The following is a 16,555-nucleotide window of genomic DNA, read 5'->3' as shown; positions in this document are numbered from 1 at the left end:
CCTTGAAGCACCTAAGGAACCCTCTAAGAAAGTCTTTGGTAGTGCTTAAACAATGGTAAGTGGTATTCAGTCTAGGAAAAGAGTCAAGAAAGTTGACCAAACAGTAAGGAAAGGCACTAGACAAGCAAAAGCACTTAAGAAAGATGTATTAAAGCAAACTGGTATGAAAGAAAGTGAGTTGGAAGGACTTCAACTGGAAACTCATCTTTCAGCGGTTGCAACTTCCTCTAAGAGTGATATGCCAGCAATATTCAAAAGGGTAGAAAGGAAAAGAAAACCCTCACCGGTACGCTCACCCACTCCTAGAAAAATAAGATATTGCTCCACTAGATAAACTCTTAAGTGAAATAATTGAAGATGGAAAGTTGAAAAACATTAGCAAGCTGTACAACACACTATCTGTTGATGACAAAGAAAGCATAGAGAACAGTGTAATTTTACACTTGGATATATACAAGAAATTTTTAATTGAAATTGTTGATGAAATACCAGCTGATTTGAGTAGAAGACTAGAAGCTAGAAGGGTAGCCATCATTGAGCAGGACAAGAAAATAAAAATTGAAAAACTACTTTCAGTGCATCCTATAAACTCACCTAATGAGATAGACAAACTAATCAGTGAAGCAAACTAGATAGTATTTTCAACTGCTCACCGGTATGTAGCATTGATGGCAGGGAGAGTGAATGAGGTAATAGAAGAAACTACAGACCAATGGGACATATTCTTTGTCAAAAAAGAGAAATAAGAAGAGCTACTAAGACCTAAAACCATCAGGGTATACCAAAAGGATAAGGATAAGGGAAAAGGTAAGGTATGTTGACCTCCAAACCTAAAGATAACTGATAACTTACCCCCACCTCCTTCGAATACTCCACTGGTAGAAACTTCAGACAATCAACTGGCTACTGATTGTATGGAGACTCCTCTAGAGGATACTAATCCTAAGTCCAAAATTTTTTACACTGTGAATATAGACACACAAGAAGTAAATGTTGTGGTTGACAGAGAAACCACTGAGGATAAGAAGGAAGAAGTGACTATTGAGTCACCGACTACAGATGTTGAGGTTGAGGTTAATAACACTGTTAACATAAGAATAGAAAGACCTACTCTAATAGAGCAACCGACAGAGGACACCACTGGTATAACATTAGAAGAACCGATAGATAAAACTGAAAAACAATCAAGAGAACTAGAAATGGATAGTGCAGAGGTACAAACGGAGAAACCAGAAGTGCATACATAGATTACATCTGAGAAACCATTTGTTGAGAGCTCAGAAAAACCTTCTAAGACACAAATGGAGAAACTGGAAAAGAACCAAGTTGAGACACAAGTTCAGACCGAGTCAGTGCCACCGGCTAAAACTAAAAAGCCCAAACCTTTGCTAATAGAAATGCAAACACAAACTGACCTACCAGAGGTCAAAACAAGCAAGGTTATCACTACAACCAGCAGCATGGATATTGTGAAAACAGTTGGGCAGACATCTAGTACTTCAATAGCAGAATTCTAGCCTACAAATGTGACAAATGTCTTACTAGAGTCAATACAGAAAATCACATAATGTAATGCACAATCCTATAAGGCTATCGATGACACAATTCCTATTCTCAAATTGGTAGCACCGAAATGTATAATGAATAACAAGGATTCTTTAGGTCAACTAGACACATTGTCTAAGTTCATCATCGACAACATTTTGACAGTTGATCAAATCAATGAAGACACATTCAAAGAAAGGATGAATAAGGAGAAAGAGAAATTCTTTGAGGAAATTGTGAAGAAGAACAAGGAGAAAATGGACACCTTATTACCGGAACTAGGAAAAAAAAATTTAGATTTTAATAAAATGTACAGGGATACTTGCAAAACATACATCTTGACACATGATATAGATTCAGAGATCAGCAAAACTCAAACTAAAATAAACAATATTGCTGACAATCTAGTAGGCACATCGGATTCATTTTTGGAGATAGAAAAAAAAATTGTAGATCTTGAAGAGAAAATAGAAAAGTTAGAAAAGGACAAAGAAAGAATAAAGGATAAGGAAAAGAGCTTAAAGTGTAAACTTGGTCCTAAACTAGATTACCTCATTTCTTTGAGAGAAGAAATTTTTGAGGCTCTGGTTCTCAGAATTAAGACACATGAAGAGAAAATGCAAATACTCACCGGTACAGTTCAAAGAACACAAGAAGCATTACAGGAAAGCAAAAGATTCAGCAACAGTTTAAATTTGGTTTTGGCGGATATATTCTAGATTGTAACCCACCGGTTACAAAAATCTAGGCAGGAACCACACTCCACTGACAATGAATGACAACCTTTTCCATTGATGTGAAAGGGGGAGTAGTGTGATGAGAAAAATGATCAGAAAAAGACATCATCAACTCAGGGGGAGCAAGTATTTTTGGGCACACAGTTTTGGTAAGACAGATTTTGATAGCTTCTTTTTGGATACATTTTTATTTTTCTCATGAGTGTTGCCATCTATGCCAAAGGGGGAGATTGTTGGCAGTAATATTCTCTTATTGGCTAGTAAGTGAATATTTTGGGTCACAAATCCAACTGAGGTTTTCCCACATCGGGTTTTCTCATTAAAATATTGTGTTATGGTGTGTCTCTTATGTTGTGGTTGTTGTTCTTATTTACTGCATTAATTTTAGTTTACTGGTCAGATACTTATTCACCCCCCCCTCTCAGTATCATTGGGAATCCTAACAATTGGCATCAGAGCCTGGTCCTCTATTTTCAAAATACTAATAGCTTGAGGAAGATCTTGACACTGGTGGAGATGGAAAATTTGAGAAAGCAATTGGAAACAACTATTTTAGACTATGATGCAAAAAGGGTGGAGAATATAAAACTTGAAGATGATCTGAAGGTTGCATAGGATATTACTCGAGGACTTCAACAAAGTTTCACTATAGAAAGGAATAAAAGAAGAGAACTTTGTGAGAAGATGTAGAATGCGGAAGATGAAAAGGAAACTCTTAATGATCTAGTGAACCAACTGAGACAAGATAACTGTACAATGAAGAATGAGATGCAAGATATGACTATGAGATTTTGTAAAGAAATTGAAGACAAAAAGAAGAATGAAGATGACTTGACTAGAAGACCAAATGATGCTGGAAATAAAAACACAAGAATTAGTCACGAAAATGATATGTTGAAGACAGATGTGATGCATACACAAAATGACAGAACTAAACTCATGAGACAAAAAGGAATCTTGGAAAATGAACTGATTGCTACAAATCAACACAAGGAGAAATTCAAGAAAAGTTCAGAAGAACTTGTTGACATGCTAAAGAATCAGAAACCTAATGGTGATACAAATGGCCTTGGCTTTGAAACTGGTGAAAGCTCCGATACTACAAACAATCATGATCATAGCAAAATGGTAAGACAACCTAATGCTTACAAATTCAATGGGAAATGCTTTAACTATAACAAGTATGGTCATAGAGCAAATCAGTGCAGCTCTATAAATTACCAGAACACTAATACATCCACCGGTCAATGTTCTAAATGCAACAAAGTTGGTCATAATTCAGAAAATTGCAGAATGAATGTAAGATGTTATGTTTGTGGAAGATTTGGACACCTATCTGATCAATGCATAACACATACTGGTATTGGATATGGGAAAGCTATTTAGAAAAACAATGTGACTTGTTATGCTTGTAACAAGATTGGACATATTGCAAAATTTTGTAGAAGTAAGGCATCACTAGAAAATAACAAAGGTCCTAGTTTGAAGGGTAAAGAAAAGGTTGAAGAGGTAAAGAAAGAATTCTCAAAACAATGGATGAAAAAGTAAAATTAGAATGTTGATGCGAATACTCCTCCACTAGTAAAACAGAGTAACACTCCACCGGTGAGAGACTCTTCATCTAACTAAGGAAAAATCCTTTGGGGGTTTAGCAACAAAATAAAAAACATGCTATTATACCCTCAGTTGAATGGTGAGAAGTTGAATTACTTCTTTACCGACAGATAAGTTAAGTTGTGACTTAACCGACAAGCATTAAATTCGGTAGTTGGAGAAAAGAACATTATAAAGCAAGTGTTTTGGCTCTTTCTTATTCAGAGAGCATTCAAATCTTTGAGAGCATGAAAATTCCCAAGCGAAGGAATCCTTAGAAAAGAAGTGAAGCAGTTCATCCAAGCACTCATCCCTAAGGCAGATTGAGGTATTTATAAACATGGAATCCTCCTCTATTCCTGAATTTATAGCAAACCCTACTGTAATTGAGGTTATCAAGCACACTAGACCCATCTTCAAGCTTGTTCCCAAAATAGCTAAGAAAGATGACAACATAGGTGCATTCTCTCAAATTCCTAAAGGATTAGTATATGCTGAAGATCCTAGAATATACATACACTATCATATAGAGTAATTAGGAGTTGATGAAATTAAGAACATGTATAGCATTGTGATTTGTGATGAAAATGGAAATGTCAAGCTGGAACACAAGGTAGTAGAAACCTTAGGCTTTGTGGATATTCTTAGCATTTCTGATTTTCTTGAAGATGTGATAAGAATAGTCTTAAGCAGAGTCCACGGTCAATTCTTCTGGTTGGATTCGATTCATAAAATCACAAAAGAAGTTGTTAAAGTAGTAAAAGGGTTACCTTCCACTGGTAGCTGACTTGACAGAACTAAAAGAGTCTAAAATGACACAGTGATGGATCTAACCGGTGCAACATTTGACAAAAGGTCTCTAAGGGTAAATGATGTGAAGGACATCAATGTCAGATTTATCAGTATGATCTTAGGCTACAAAGCTACACATGCAAATAGGTTTAACTTAGTATCTAGCCTATGTATTAAAAGTGCATATGACATGGTTAATGATAATGCTAGAATAGATGTTTGTGAATGGCTCAAAGATGAAATTATAGACAATCTGAAAAAGATCAAAGGAGAAAAGAAAAGAACCTTTAGATTTGGAAATAAGCTTGTAGGTTTAATGTTGTATATTACTAAACAAGTGCTCGGTATTGGTAGAAAATATTTTGGCTTTGATATACCGGTAGGAAAGCAACTATTGGATCTACTAAACAATAAGGGAGAAAGCAGAGAGAAAAACATAAACGAAAATTTTCAAGCATTGAAGGCTCAAATGAAGAAAAGAATAAGGCTACCAAAGGCAATTGTAGATAAATATCAGAAGGAAATTTACTTTGCAATTAAGAAAGATGAAATCTGGATGGAGGCAGTTGTCCCTAGGACTATCTGGGTAACTAAAATTGGGTATGAGACAGATGATAACATTATTGAAACTTATGCTAAATCCCTCCTTGAAGCACCTAAGGAACCCTCTGAGAAAGTCTTTGGCAGTGCTAAAACAATAGTAAGTGGTATTCAATCTAGGAAAAGAGTCAAGAATGTTGAACAAATAGTAAGGAAAGGCACTAGACAAGCAAAAACACTTAAGGAAGATGTATTAAAGCAAACTGGTATCAAAGAAAGTGAGTTGGAAGGACTTCAACTGGAAACTCATCTTTCAACGGTTGCAACTTCCTTTAAGAGTGATATGCCAGCAATACTCAAAAGGGTAGAAAGGAAAAGAAAACCCTCATCGGTACCCTCACCCACTCCTAGAAAAACAAGATAAAAGTAACAGGCAGTGAGGCCTCCAATGAAGAAGTTGACTCCTAATCAGAAGAAGAAGGTAAAAGAAGATATTGCTTCACTAGATAAACTCTTAAGTGAAATAATTGAAGATGGAAAGTTGAAAAACATTAGCAAACTGTACAACACACTATCTGCTGATGACAAAGAAAGCATAGAGAACAGTGTAATTTTACACTTGGATATATACAAGAAATTTTTTATGGAAATTGTTGATGAAATACCAGCTAATTTGTATAGAACACTAGAAGCTAGAAGGGTAGCCATTGTTGAGCAGGATAAGAAAATAAAAATTGAAAAACTAGTTTCAGTGCATCCTATAAACTCACCTAATGAGATAGACAAACTAATTAGTGAAGCAAACCGGACAGTATTTTCAACTGCTCACTAGTATGTAGCACAGATGGTAGGAAGAGTGAATGAGGTAACAGAAGAAACTGCAGACCAATGGGACATAGTCTTTGTGAAAAAAGAGAAATAAGAAGAGCTACTAAGACCTAAAACCATCAAGGTATACCAAAAGGACAAGTATAAGGGAAAAGGTAAGGTATGTGGACCTCCAAGCCTAAAGATAACTGATAACTTACCCCCACCTCCTTCAGATACTCCACCGGTAGAAACTTCAGACAATCAATTGGCTACTGAGAGTATGGAGACTCCTCTAGAGGATACTAATCCTAAGTCCAAAATTTTGTACACTCTGAATATAGACACACAAGAAGTAATGTTGTGGTTGACAGAGAAACCACTGAGGATAAGAAGGAAGAAGTGACTACTGAGTCACCGATTGCAGATGTTGAGGTTGAGGTTAATAACACTGTAAACATAAGCATAGAAAAACCTACTCTAATAGAGCAACCGACAAAGGACACCACTGGTATAACATTAGAAGAACTGGTAGATAAAACTAAAAAATAATGAGTAGAACCAGAAATGGACAACACAGAGATACAAACGGAGAAACCAGAAGTGCATACATAGATTACATCTAAGAAACCATCTGTTTAAAGCTCAGAAAAACCTTCTGAGACACAAATGGAGAAACCAGAAAAGAAGCATGTTGAGACACAAGTTCAGACTGAGACAATGCCACCGGCTAAAACTGAAAAGCCCAAACCTTTGCTAATAGAAATGCAAACACAAACTGACCTACCAAAGGTCGAAACAAGCAAGGTTATCACTACAACCGGTAGCATAGATATTGTGAAAATAGTTGGGCAGACATCTGGTACTTCAATAGCAGAATTCTGACCTACAAATGTGATAGATGTCTTACTAGACTCGATACAAAAAATCATAGAATGTAATGCACAAGCCTATAAGGCTATCGATGACACAATTCCTATTCTCAAATGGTAGCACCCAAATGCATTGTGAATAACAAGGATTCTTTAGGTCAACTAGACACATTGTCTAAGTTCATCACCGGCAACATTTTGATAGTTGATCAAATCAATGAAGACACATTCAAAGAAAGGATGAATAAGGAGAAAGAGAAATTCTTTGAAGAAATTGTGAAGAAGAACAAGGAGAAAATGGACACCTTATTACCGGAACTAGGAAAAACAATTTTTGATTTTAAGAAAATGTATAGGGATACTTGCAAAACATACATCTTGACACATGATATAGATTTAGAGAATCAACAAAACTCAAACTAAAATAAACAATATTGCTGACAATCTCATAGGCACATCAGATTCATTTTTGGAGATAGGAAAGAAAATTGCAGATCTTGGAGAGAAAATAGAGAAGTTAGAAAAGGACAAAGAAAGAATAAAGGATATGTAGTACCCCTTCTCGATCGAACTTATTAGACTCATATTATGTTGCAGTTTATTTTTTAGTTGACACTTTATTGCTCGACATTATTCAAACGTATTTGATATTATTTCATGTTTATCTGGATATTAGATGCATTAGTTATTTTCAGTATTTCAGTACTGGTGATTTGTAGTATTTCATGGATTATTGCTTTGTACTGACATCTTACTTTATCTAGGTGATGTATCATATATATGTTGCATGTTTGTGATTGTATTGGATGCAAGGGGATGATTTTCCTTCACTCATTTCGGTGAGACAAGGAATGTCATGATTCTCCTTCATCGGTGTTCGTGTCATGTATTCTATATTTATATGCATGCATGTGTGATTTGATGATGCAGGATATTGCAGGTACAAGTATCGGGTAGGTACGGGGTATCATCTCCACCTGGCTTCACAGGTCTGAGCGTGCCTTATATGTCTGATGGGAGTTGAGGAGATAGCTGTTGACCCTAGTCCTTACCCTCAATCTACTCTTGTGAGTGTCGTCAGTCGATCGTCCATCCCTTTTGTTTGACCTTCGAGTCTTCTTTCATTTCCTCGGTTTGTGTGCCATAGTGGTTCAGTTATTTAGTTAAGTTTAAGTTGTCATTCATTGTTGGTATAAGCATTTTATTCATTATTATGCCTTTATGTCTTGAACCTAGCTTATTTGGTTAATCTATTAGATTTAAATCTATAGTTGTTTTATTTTGGAAAAGTAATCATGTCTAAATCAAATGAAAGAAGTAAGATAAATAAAGTTAATTGCTTTTAAAAAAACAAAATAAAGTTAAATTATTGATTTCTATTTTAGTTGAAAAGTTGATTAAATTTCTAAATGTGAGAAATGTATTTTTTTTTTTCAAAAAAAAGAAATTCTCATTTATTTTTGGAGGAATATGGAAAAAAGTCAATTGTTTTTATTTAAATGTTTTTTTTTAATAGAAAAATATTTCAACCTAAAAGATTTGGTTAAAATATTTTTCCTATTTACCCTGGTAAATATTTTTGAAAGCATATGCTTGTTTGGAGGAGAAAACAAATGCTGGAAAAATTTCTTGGAAGGAGGATTTTGGGTTTTGATTTGGCTTGGAATTCTGTTGAAGCTCACAATTTCTTCTTGGGAACTCCAGAGGTTGGTTGAATCCTTCTTGGTTATTTTTAAAAAAATCCATGCTTCTTTCCAATTTCTGATTGTTGTTAAAAGTTTGGTTTATGAGTATTGGGTTATGAATTTTTGTTTGCCATGAGATTGTTGAAAAAAAAAGAATCCCATCAATTTGGTTATCAAATTTCAATCTCAAACTCTCCGAAAGTAATTTCATAATTTAAATTTTGTTCTTCATTTTGTTTATGCAAGAAATTCATTGTTCCTGGTGTTTGTAGTTGGGTTATTTTTGTGTTTTTGAGTAGAGATATGCTAGCAAAATTTTGCCAAGTTTTTTCCCCAAATAATTTCTTCTTGGTAATTTCTAGATTGAAAAAAAAATAATTATGAATTAGATTTCTTCTTGTCCATTCTTGTTTGAGCCAAAAAAATTCAATTGGAGAATGGAGATCAAGCTTGTTCCTAGCCAATTTGTATTTAGGAATGAATTTGTTGTTTTGGGAAATTATTTCCTATCTCTATTTTGTCTCAAAGATTTCCTTGCTGGTAAAAAAAAAAATTGTATTACCAGTGATTAAATTTAATATTGCTTCTTGTTCTAAATTTTGTTTCAAAATTAAATTGGGGATTGGGTTAATGTTTTAACAGAGATAAAAATCCCTGTATTTCAATTTTTTACACTTTGAAATTAATAGAGTTTTTATAAAAAAAAATTTAATAGACAAAAAAAAAATTAAAATGGGGTTTGGGGCGGTGGCGGGGAGCTGGGCTCAACCCAGCCCACGCACCGCTCACCCCTGCAGCTTATTGCGTCCCCAAGCTTGAGGTTGCAGCAAGTGCTGCTACCTCATGCTTTGGGCAGCAACACTTGCTGCCATGGAGGCCTTGGGCCCCACCTAAACTTGTTCTTTTTACTATTTTTTTAAAATTAAATATATATATATATATTAATGTTAAAATATAATAATTAATGTTATTTTTAATAATAAATAATAATATTATTGTTATTTAAAAATAATAATAATATTAATATTATTTAATATTAAATAATAATATTAAAGTTATTTGTTATTAATAATGATATTAATGTTAATTAATATTACTTCTGTTTAGTGATTAGTTCTATTTCTTTCTTTGTACTTTGGAAAATATATAAAAATAAATGGAAGTTATTATTAACTTTTGGAATAAAAGTGAAATTCGTTAAATTAAATATTAATTTTCTTTATATAAGTAATGTAATATAATCATATGATATTATATTCAATGAATATGTATCATATTGGGATTATTTTATATTATTTTATATATCTGTTTAAATTTGATTTAAATGTTGACTTGGTTATGGTTGATTTGGGTAAATTATAATTTAATCATAATCAATTGATTGGGGGTTTAAAATTTTAAATGTGGTTCCAATTCAACCTTATTAGACATGTGACTTCACCATTTCTTTATGTTAAATAGATGCGATTTCTTTATTTCCAGAAATCTTTATTGCAAGTATTTTATATTGTTGACTGCTTAAAAGAAAGATTGCTTGTGTAGGATCTTGTGTTAATAATATTTGTAGTCTGGTTGTTTTAATGTCATTGCAATATTGTTAAAATTGTCATTATGTCGTTAATGTTTACCCCTTAGTCAGGTGTCGATGTTTAAACCTTTAGGATGTGAGCCATTATGTGTTATGTCCCTAATGGTCAATCTTGGGTTTGTGACTATGAGTCCTTCACCTGTGTAATGTCAGGATTAAATATGGTTGTCAGTTTCGCCATAGAGTTCTCATAGAGAGTCTTATCCAGTTAGTATCCTAGTAGAGAGAGTGGCTTTCAGGTGGGGGCCGCACCCAAAGTGGATGGCAGGATAACCCCTCGAAAGTCAGCTATTAAGTGATAACCTAATAATTTGATTAGGGGGTGGGTAGTTATTAAATTAATTAAGATAATGTACCCCGTACATGGTTGAGTGCTTGTATAGGCTCAAGGTGTTTGGGAAGGCCTGGAATGGCAAACCTACCACCTTGTCTTCACAAAAGGTTGGTAGGGTCCGCATGATGCTTAGATGGAGCTGGGGGTTCGGGAGAGGTTACCAAGATAACCCAAGATGGGGGTTGGGACCTATGGAGACCTACCTAGGGTAACCATCTTAAGCCATGTGATGACACTCTCTCTTTAGGGTCACTAGTGTTTTGTTAGTTGAGTCACTTGTGTACTGCGGAGTCATGTGTACTATTGTACTTATCTTATTGCTTGCTTGAGGGTCTTCTTCTATCTCCTAGCATGGTGGGGTGGTTCCATTATGAGATCACATGGTCAGGTGGTAGTGCCACTTTCCATCAGATATCTTGTTCTTACCTTCATGTGAGGATTAGCTTCGTCGGTGTATCTTGGTCCATGCTTTGTGTATCAACTCATGTTCTTGATATTGTACCTTGGAGGCCCGTGTGGTCATTGTATCAGCAACTTTGTAACCTTTGTACTTTATTGTTCTATGGAAGCCATGTAATTTATGGAATGTTGTAATTTAAGTTCATTGGATGTATGTTGTTTCAATTATGTTTTATCTTATGTATAAATGAATCATTGGAAGTATACATGTTGTAACTCTTTAAATTTATCTCTTTGAAAATAGTTTATGAATTTGAGTTAATTTATCGTAATTGATTTTCCCTAATTTAGATGGATAATTGGATTAATATTGTGATGTAGTTTTAATTAGAAGTAATCTTCGTTGGTAACCCTTTAGGATGTCAATGATAGACTTCCGCTTGTGTTATTATTTGTGCAAGGTTATAATTAATTCACTTAATCTTTAAAAAAAAATTTATTTCACCCTTTAGTTGCCTTGTAGTGTTGCAATCCTTTAGGGTTCCTGGCAGGGCATTACAGGATAAGGCAAAGAGCTTAAAGTGTAAATTTGGTCCTAAACTAGATTACATCATTTCTTTGAGAAAAGAAATTTTCGAGGCTCTAGTTCCTAGACTTAAGACACCAGAAGAGAAAATGCACATACTCACCGGTACAGTTCAGAGAACACAAGAAGCATTACAGGAAAGCAAAAGATTCAACGACAGTTTAAATCTGGTTTTTGAAGATATATTCTAGATTGTAACCCACCGGTTACAAAAATCTAGGTAGGAACCACACTCCACTGACAATGAATGACAACCTTTGCAATTGATGTGAAAGGGGGAGTACTGTGATGAGAAAAATGATCAGAACAAGACATCATCAACTTAGGGGGAGCATACATTTTTGGGCACACAGTTTTGGTAAGACAAATTTTGACAAATTCTTTTTGGACACTTTTTGATTTTTCTCATGAGTGTTGCCATCAATGCCAAAGAGGGAGATTGTTGGAAAATTCACACTCCAATGAGACATTGTAGGTGATTTAACGTATTTTTATTGATGGCGATCTTACAATCATGTGATACTGATAGGTAGACACAGGCATCGACACCAACAGACTCTACACCGACATACAAATCACTGACACCAAAAAGAAGATTATCGGCACCTTGGCCAACAACAATTTTGTATAAATGTATTTTGTAATTAATTATAAAATCTTTTGTAAAGCCGACATGGTGGATTGTAATATGACTCATATATGAATGAGATCATTCTAGATCATTTAATAGGAGATATGAAATGGAATAATGCAAAGTATGAAAAGAAGGTAGAAGATCTAATATGCAAATTATTGGATAAGGGTTTATATATATTGCAGAGCTTAAACCAGTACTGAATCTAGCATAGTAGATGCTAATTTAAAGCAGTACAAGACATTGGAAGAGTTTAATCCAATTTTGTAAGTCAGTGTGACTTCTTTTGTAACTGAGAAGTGAGCTCTAGGCACTTGCCCTTCCTGCATGTGCAGGCCCCTATTGTTAGCAGTAATATTCTCTTATTGGCCAGTAAGTGAATATTGTGGGTCACAAATCCCACCAAGGTTTTTCCCACACCGAGTTTTCTCATTAAAATATTGTGTTATGGTGTGTCTCTTATGTTGTAGTTGTTGTTCTTATTTACTGCATTAATTTTAGTTTACTGGTCAGATACTGATTCACCCCCCCTCTCAGTATCTTTGGGAATCCTAACAATTGTTATCAGAGCCTGGTCCTATATTTTCAAAAGCCTAACAACTTGAGGAAGATCTTGACACCGATTGAGATGGAAATTTCAGAAAGCAATTGGAAACAACTCTTTCAGACTATGATGTAGAAAAGGTGAAGAATATCAAACTTGAATATGATCTCAATGCTGCACAAGATACTACTCGAGGACTTCAAGAAAATTTCACTATAGCAAGGAATAAAAGAAGAGAACTTTGTGAGAAGATGCAGAATGAGGAGGATGAAAAGGAAACTCTTAATGATCTAGTGAACCAACTGAGACAAGATATGACTATGAGATTTTGTAAAGAAATTGAAGATAGAAAGAAGAAAGAAGATGACTTGACTAGAAGAATAAATGATGCTAGAATAAAAACACAAGACCTAGTCATGAAAATGATATGTTGAAGATAGACTTGATGCATACACAAAACGATAGAAGTGAACTTATGAGACAAAAAGGAATCTTGGAAAATGAACTGACTGTTGCAAATCAACACATGGAGAAATTCAAGAAAAGTTCAGAAGAACTTGTTGACATGCTAAAGAATCAGAAACCTAATGGTGATACAAATGGCCTTGGATTTGAAACTAGTGAAAGCTCTCGTACTACAAACAATCATGATCATACAAAACTGGTAAGACAACCTAATGCTTGCAAATTCAATGGGAAATGCTTTAACTATAACAAGTATGGTCATAGAGAAAATCAGTGCAGCTCTATAAATTATCAGAACACTAATACATCCACCGGTCAATGTTCTAAATGCAACAAAGTTGGTTATAATTCAGAAAATTGCAGAATGAATGTAAGATGTTATGTTTGTGGAAGATTTGGACACCTATCTGATCAATGCATAACACATACTGGTATCGGATATGGGAAAGCTATTTAGAAAAACAATGTGACTTGTTATGCTTGTAACAAGATTGGACATATTGCAAAATTTTGTAGAAGTAAGGCATCACTAGAAAATAACAAAGGTCCTAGTTTGAAGGGTAAAGAAAAGGTTGAAGAGGTAAAGAAAGAATTCTCAAAACAATGGATCAGAAAGTCAGATCAGAATGTTGATAGGAATACTCCTCCACCGGTAAAACAGAGTAGCACTCCTCCAGCAGGAGAATCTTCATCTAATTGAAGAAAAATCCTTTGGGGGTTTAGCAACAAACTGAAAAATATGCTATTATACCCTTGGTTGATGGTGAGAAGTTGAATTACTTCTTAACCGACAGATAAGTTAAGTTGTGACTTAACCAACAAGCATTAAATGCGGCAGTTGGAGAAAAGAACATTATAAAGCATGTGTTTTGGCTCTTTCTTATTCACCGAGCATTCAAATCTTTGAGAGCGTAAAAATTCCTGAGCGAAGGCATCCTTAGCAAAGAAGTGAAGCAGTTCATCCAAGCACTCATCCCTAAGGTAGATTGAGGTATTTATAAACATGGTATCCTCCTTTGTTCCTAAATTTATAGCAAACCCTACTATAATTAAATTTATCAAGCGCACTAGACCCGTTTTCAAGCTTGTTCCCGAAATAGCTAAGAAAGATGACAACATAGGTGCATTGTCTCAAATTCCTAAAGGAGTGGTATATGCTGAAGATCCTAGAATATACATACATTGTCATATAGAGGAATTAGGAGATGATGAAATTAAGAAAATGTATAGCATTGTGATTTGTGATCAAAATGGAAATGTGAAGCCAGAACACAAGGTAGTAGAAACCCCAGGCTTTCTAGATATTCTTAGCAATCCTGGTTTTCCTGAAGATGTGAAAAGAATAGTCTTAAGCAGAGTCCATGGTGAATTCTTCTGGTTGGATTCGATTCATAAAATCACAAAATAAGTCATTAAAGAAGTTACAGGGTTACCTTCCACTAGTAGCCGACCTGACAGAACTAAAAGAGTCTCAAATGACACAGTGATGGATCTAACCGGTGCAACATTTGACAAAAGGTCTCTAAGGGTAAATGATGTGAAGGACATCAATGTCAGATTTATCAGTATGATCTTAGCCTACAAAGCTACACATGCAAATAGGTTTAACTCAGTATTTAGCCTATGTATTAAAAGTGCATATGACATGGTTAATGATAATGCTAGAATAGATGTGTGTGAATGGCTCAAAGATGAATTAATAGACAATCTGAAAAAGATCAAAGGAGAAAAGAAAGGAACCTTTAGATTTGGAAATAAGCTTGTATGTTTAATGTTGTATATTACTCAACAAGTACCAGGTATGGGTAGAAAAGATTTTGGCTTTGATATACCGGTAGGAAAGCAACTATTGGATCTGATGCTCTGCAAAAAGGATTAGAAAATCTGTTTGATGGCAACACACACAAGAGCACAAGAAACAAACGTTAGTGTTAGCAACAAAAGATTATCCTAAACAGGCATATCAAGAGAGATATTAAGCATGAAATAGAAAGCATATAAACATAGAATGAAATAGCTAATCAAGATGCTCATAGTTGCTCCTCCCTTGTTCCTCTCCTCTCCAAGTCCCAAATGAGTGTAGCTCTCAGCTTTTAGCACTAGCCATGGATGCCATATGGAGATTCAAGATGATTGAATATGATAAGCAAATACTATGCAAGAGTAGATAGTGATGCTATGAAAAAGCTCTATGCTAATGCCAGTATAACAACAATACTCTAAAATGCTTCTTTTTTGCTTGAGGAGAAGGGTTCTATTTATAGAAGAAATGGAGAAATGAAGGGTTAAGATTGAGCAATCTTAACAAGGGTTAGGATTGAAAGTTGGGGATCCATGTGCACAATTGGCACCAATAAAATGGTGACAAGTGTCAACATAAGATTGGGTTGAGAGAAGAGGTTGGAGGCATTAAAGGCCTGAGAAGACCTCATGGTTATCTAGAAGGTAAGGGTCAAGTCTAAATTAAGATTACCCATTGGATTAAGAGTTAATCCAAGGATAAACCTTTGTGCAAATGTTTAAGAGATAATCATGGTCAAAGCATTAAAGGCTTGATGAGACCCTTTGGGTTGGGTAGAGGTTGAGTCAAAACAAATGTTTTAACCATGTGGGAGGGTTGAATTAACCATTAATGGTTATTGGAGACTTTGGGGATTAAGTGGTTGAAGGTTGAAAGCCTTCAAAGGTTATCCAAGACTTTGAGGGTTAATTTGTTGAACACACAAAGCATTAATTGCTTTTCAAAGACTTTGGAGTCTTTGAGAAGTGACTCCAATTTGCTTAGGAATGTGACAATATTTAGGGGATGGATTAGGCTAATTAGGAAGGGTTTAGAAGAATCTAGAAGGGGTTTAGGCATACAAGTGGATTTTGTAGGAAAATGCAAGTGGGAGAAATTTTGGTATTTTCAATTAAAATAAAATCATTTATTTCAATTAAATGGTGTAAGTTGCATTTGGATAAATATTTAAATAAATATCAATTTATTTAAATGAGAAAAAGAAGATAAAGCATTAAAATGCTTGAAGACTTTGAGGGAAACCATTAAAGGCTTGAAGACTTTAAGGAAAACCATTAAAGTCTTAAGAAGACTATAGAAGGAAGCCATCAAGTTTGAAGACTTTAAAGCCATCAAGTTTGAATACTTTAAGGGAAACCATTAAAGGTTTCAAGTGGGTGAGGATAAATAGGATTTTAAATAAATAATTTATTTAAAATAGTTGTGCAACTTGCTTTTGTAGGAAAATACAAGTGGGTGGAGGATAAAGGTGATTTAAATAAATTATTTATTTAAAATAATTGTGCAACTTGCTTTTGTAGGAAAATACAAGTGGGTGGAGGATAAAGGTGATTTAAATAAATTATTTATTTAAAATAATTGTGCAACTTGTATTTGTAGGAAAATGCAAGTGGGTGGAGGATAAAGGTGATTT

At 34.6% G+C, this 16,555-nt stretch overlaps 1 pseudogene; it reads right to left on the bottom strand.

The window, feature by feature from the left end:
- LOC131857286 (light-independent protochlorophyllide reductase subunit B-like) overlaps positions 1-16,555 on the bottom strand; it is a 167,362-nt pseudogene that overhangs the window by 149,158 nt on the left and 1,649 nt on the right.

The sequence above is a fragment of the Cryptomeria japonica genome, chromosome 1 (genome assembly GCF_030272615.1).
Source record: "Cryptomeria japonica chromosome 1, Sugi_1.0, whole genome shotgun sequence".
Classification (NCBI taxonomy): Eukaryota; Viridiplantae; Streptophyta; class Pinopsida; order Cupressales; family Cupressaceae; genus Cryptomeria; species Cryptomeria japonica.
This window is presented reverse-complemented; position numbering and strand designations above follow the sequence as displayed.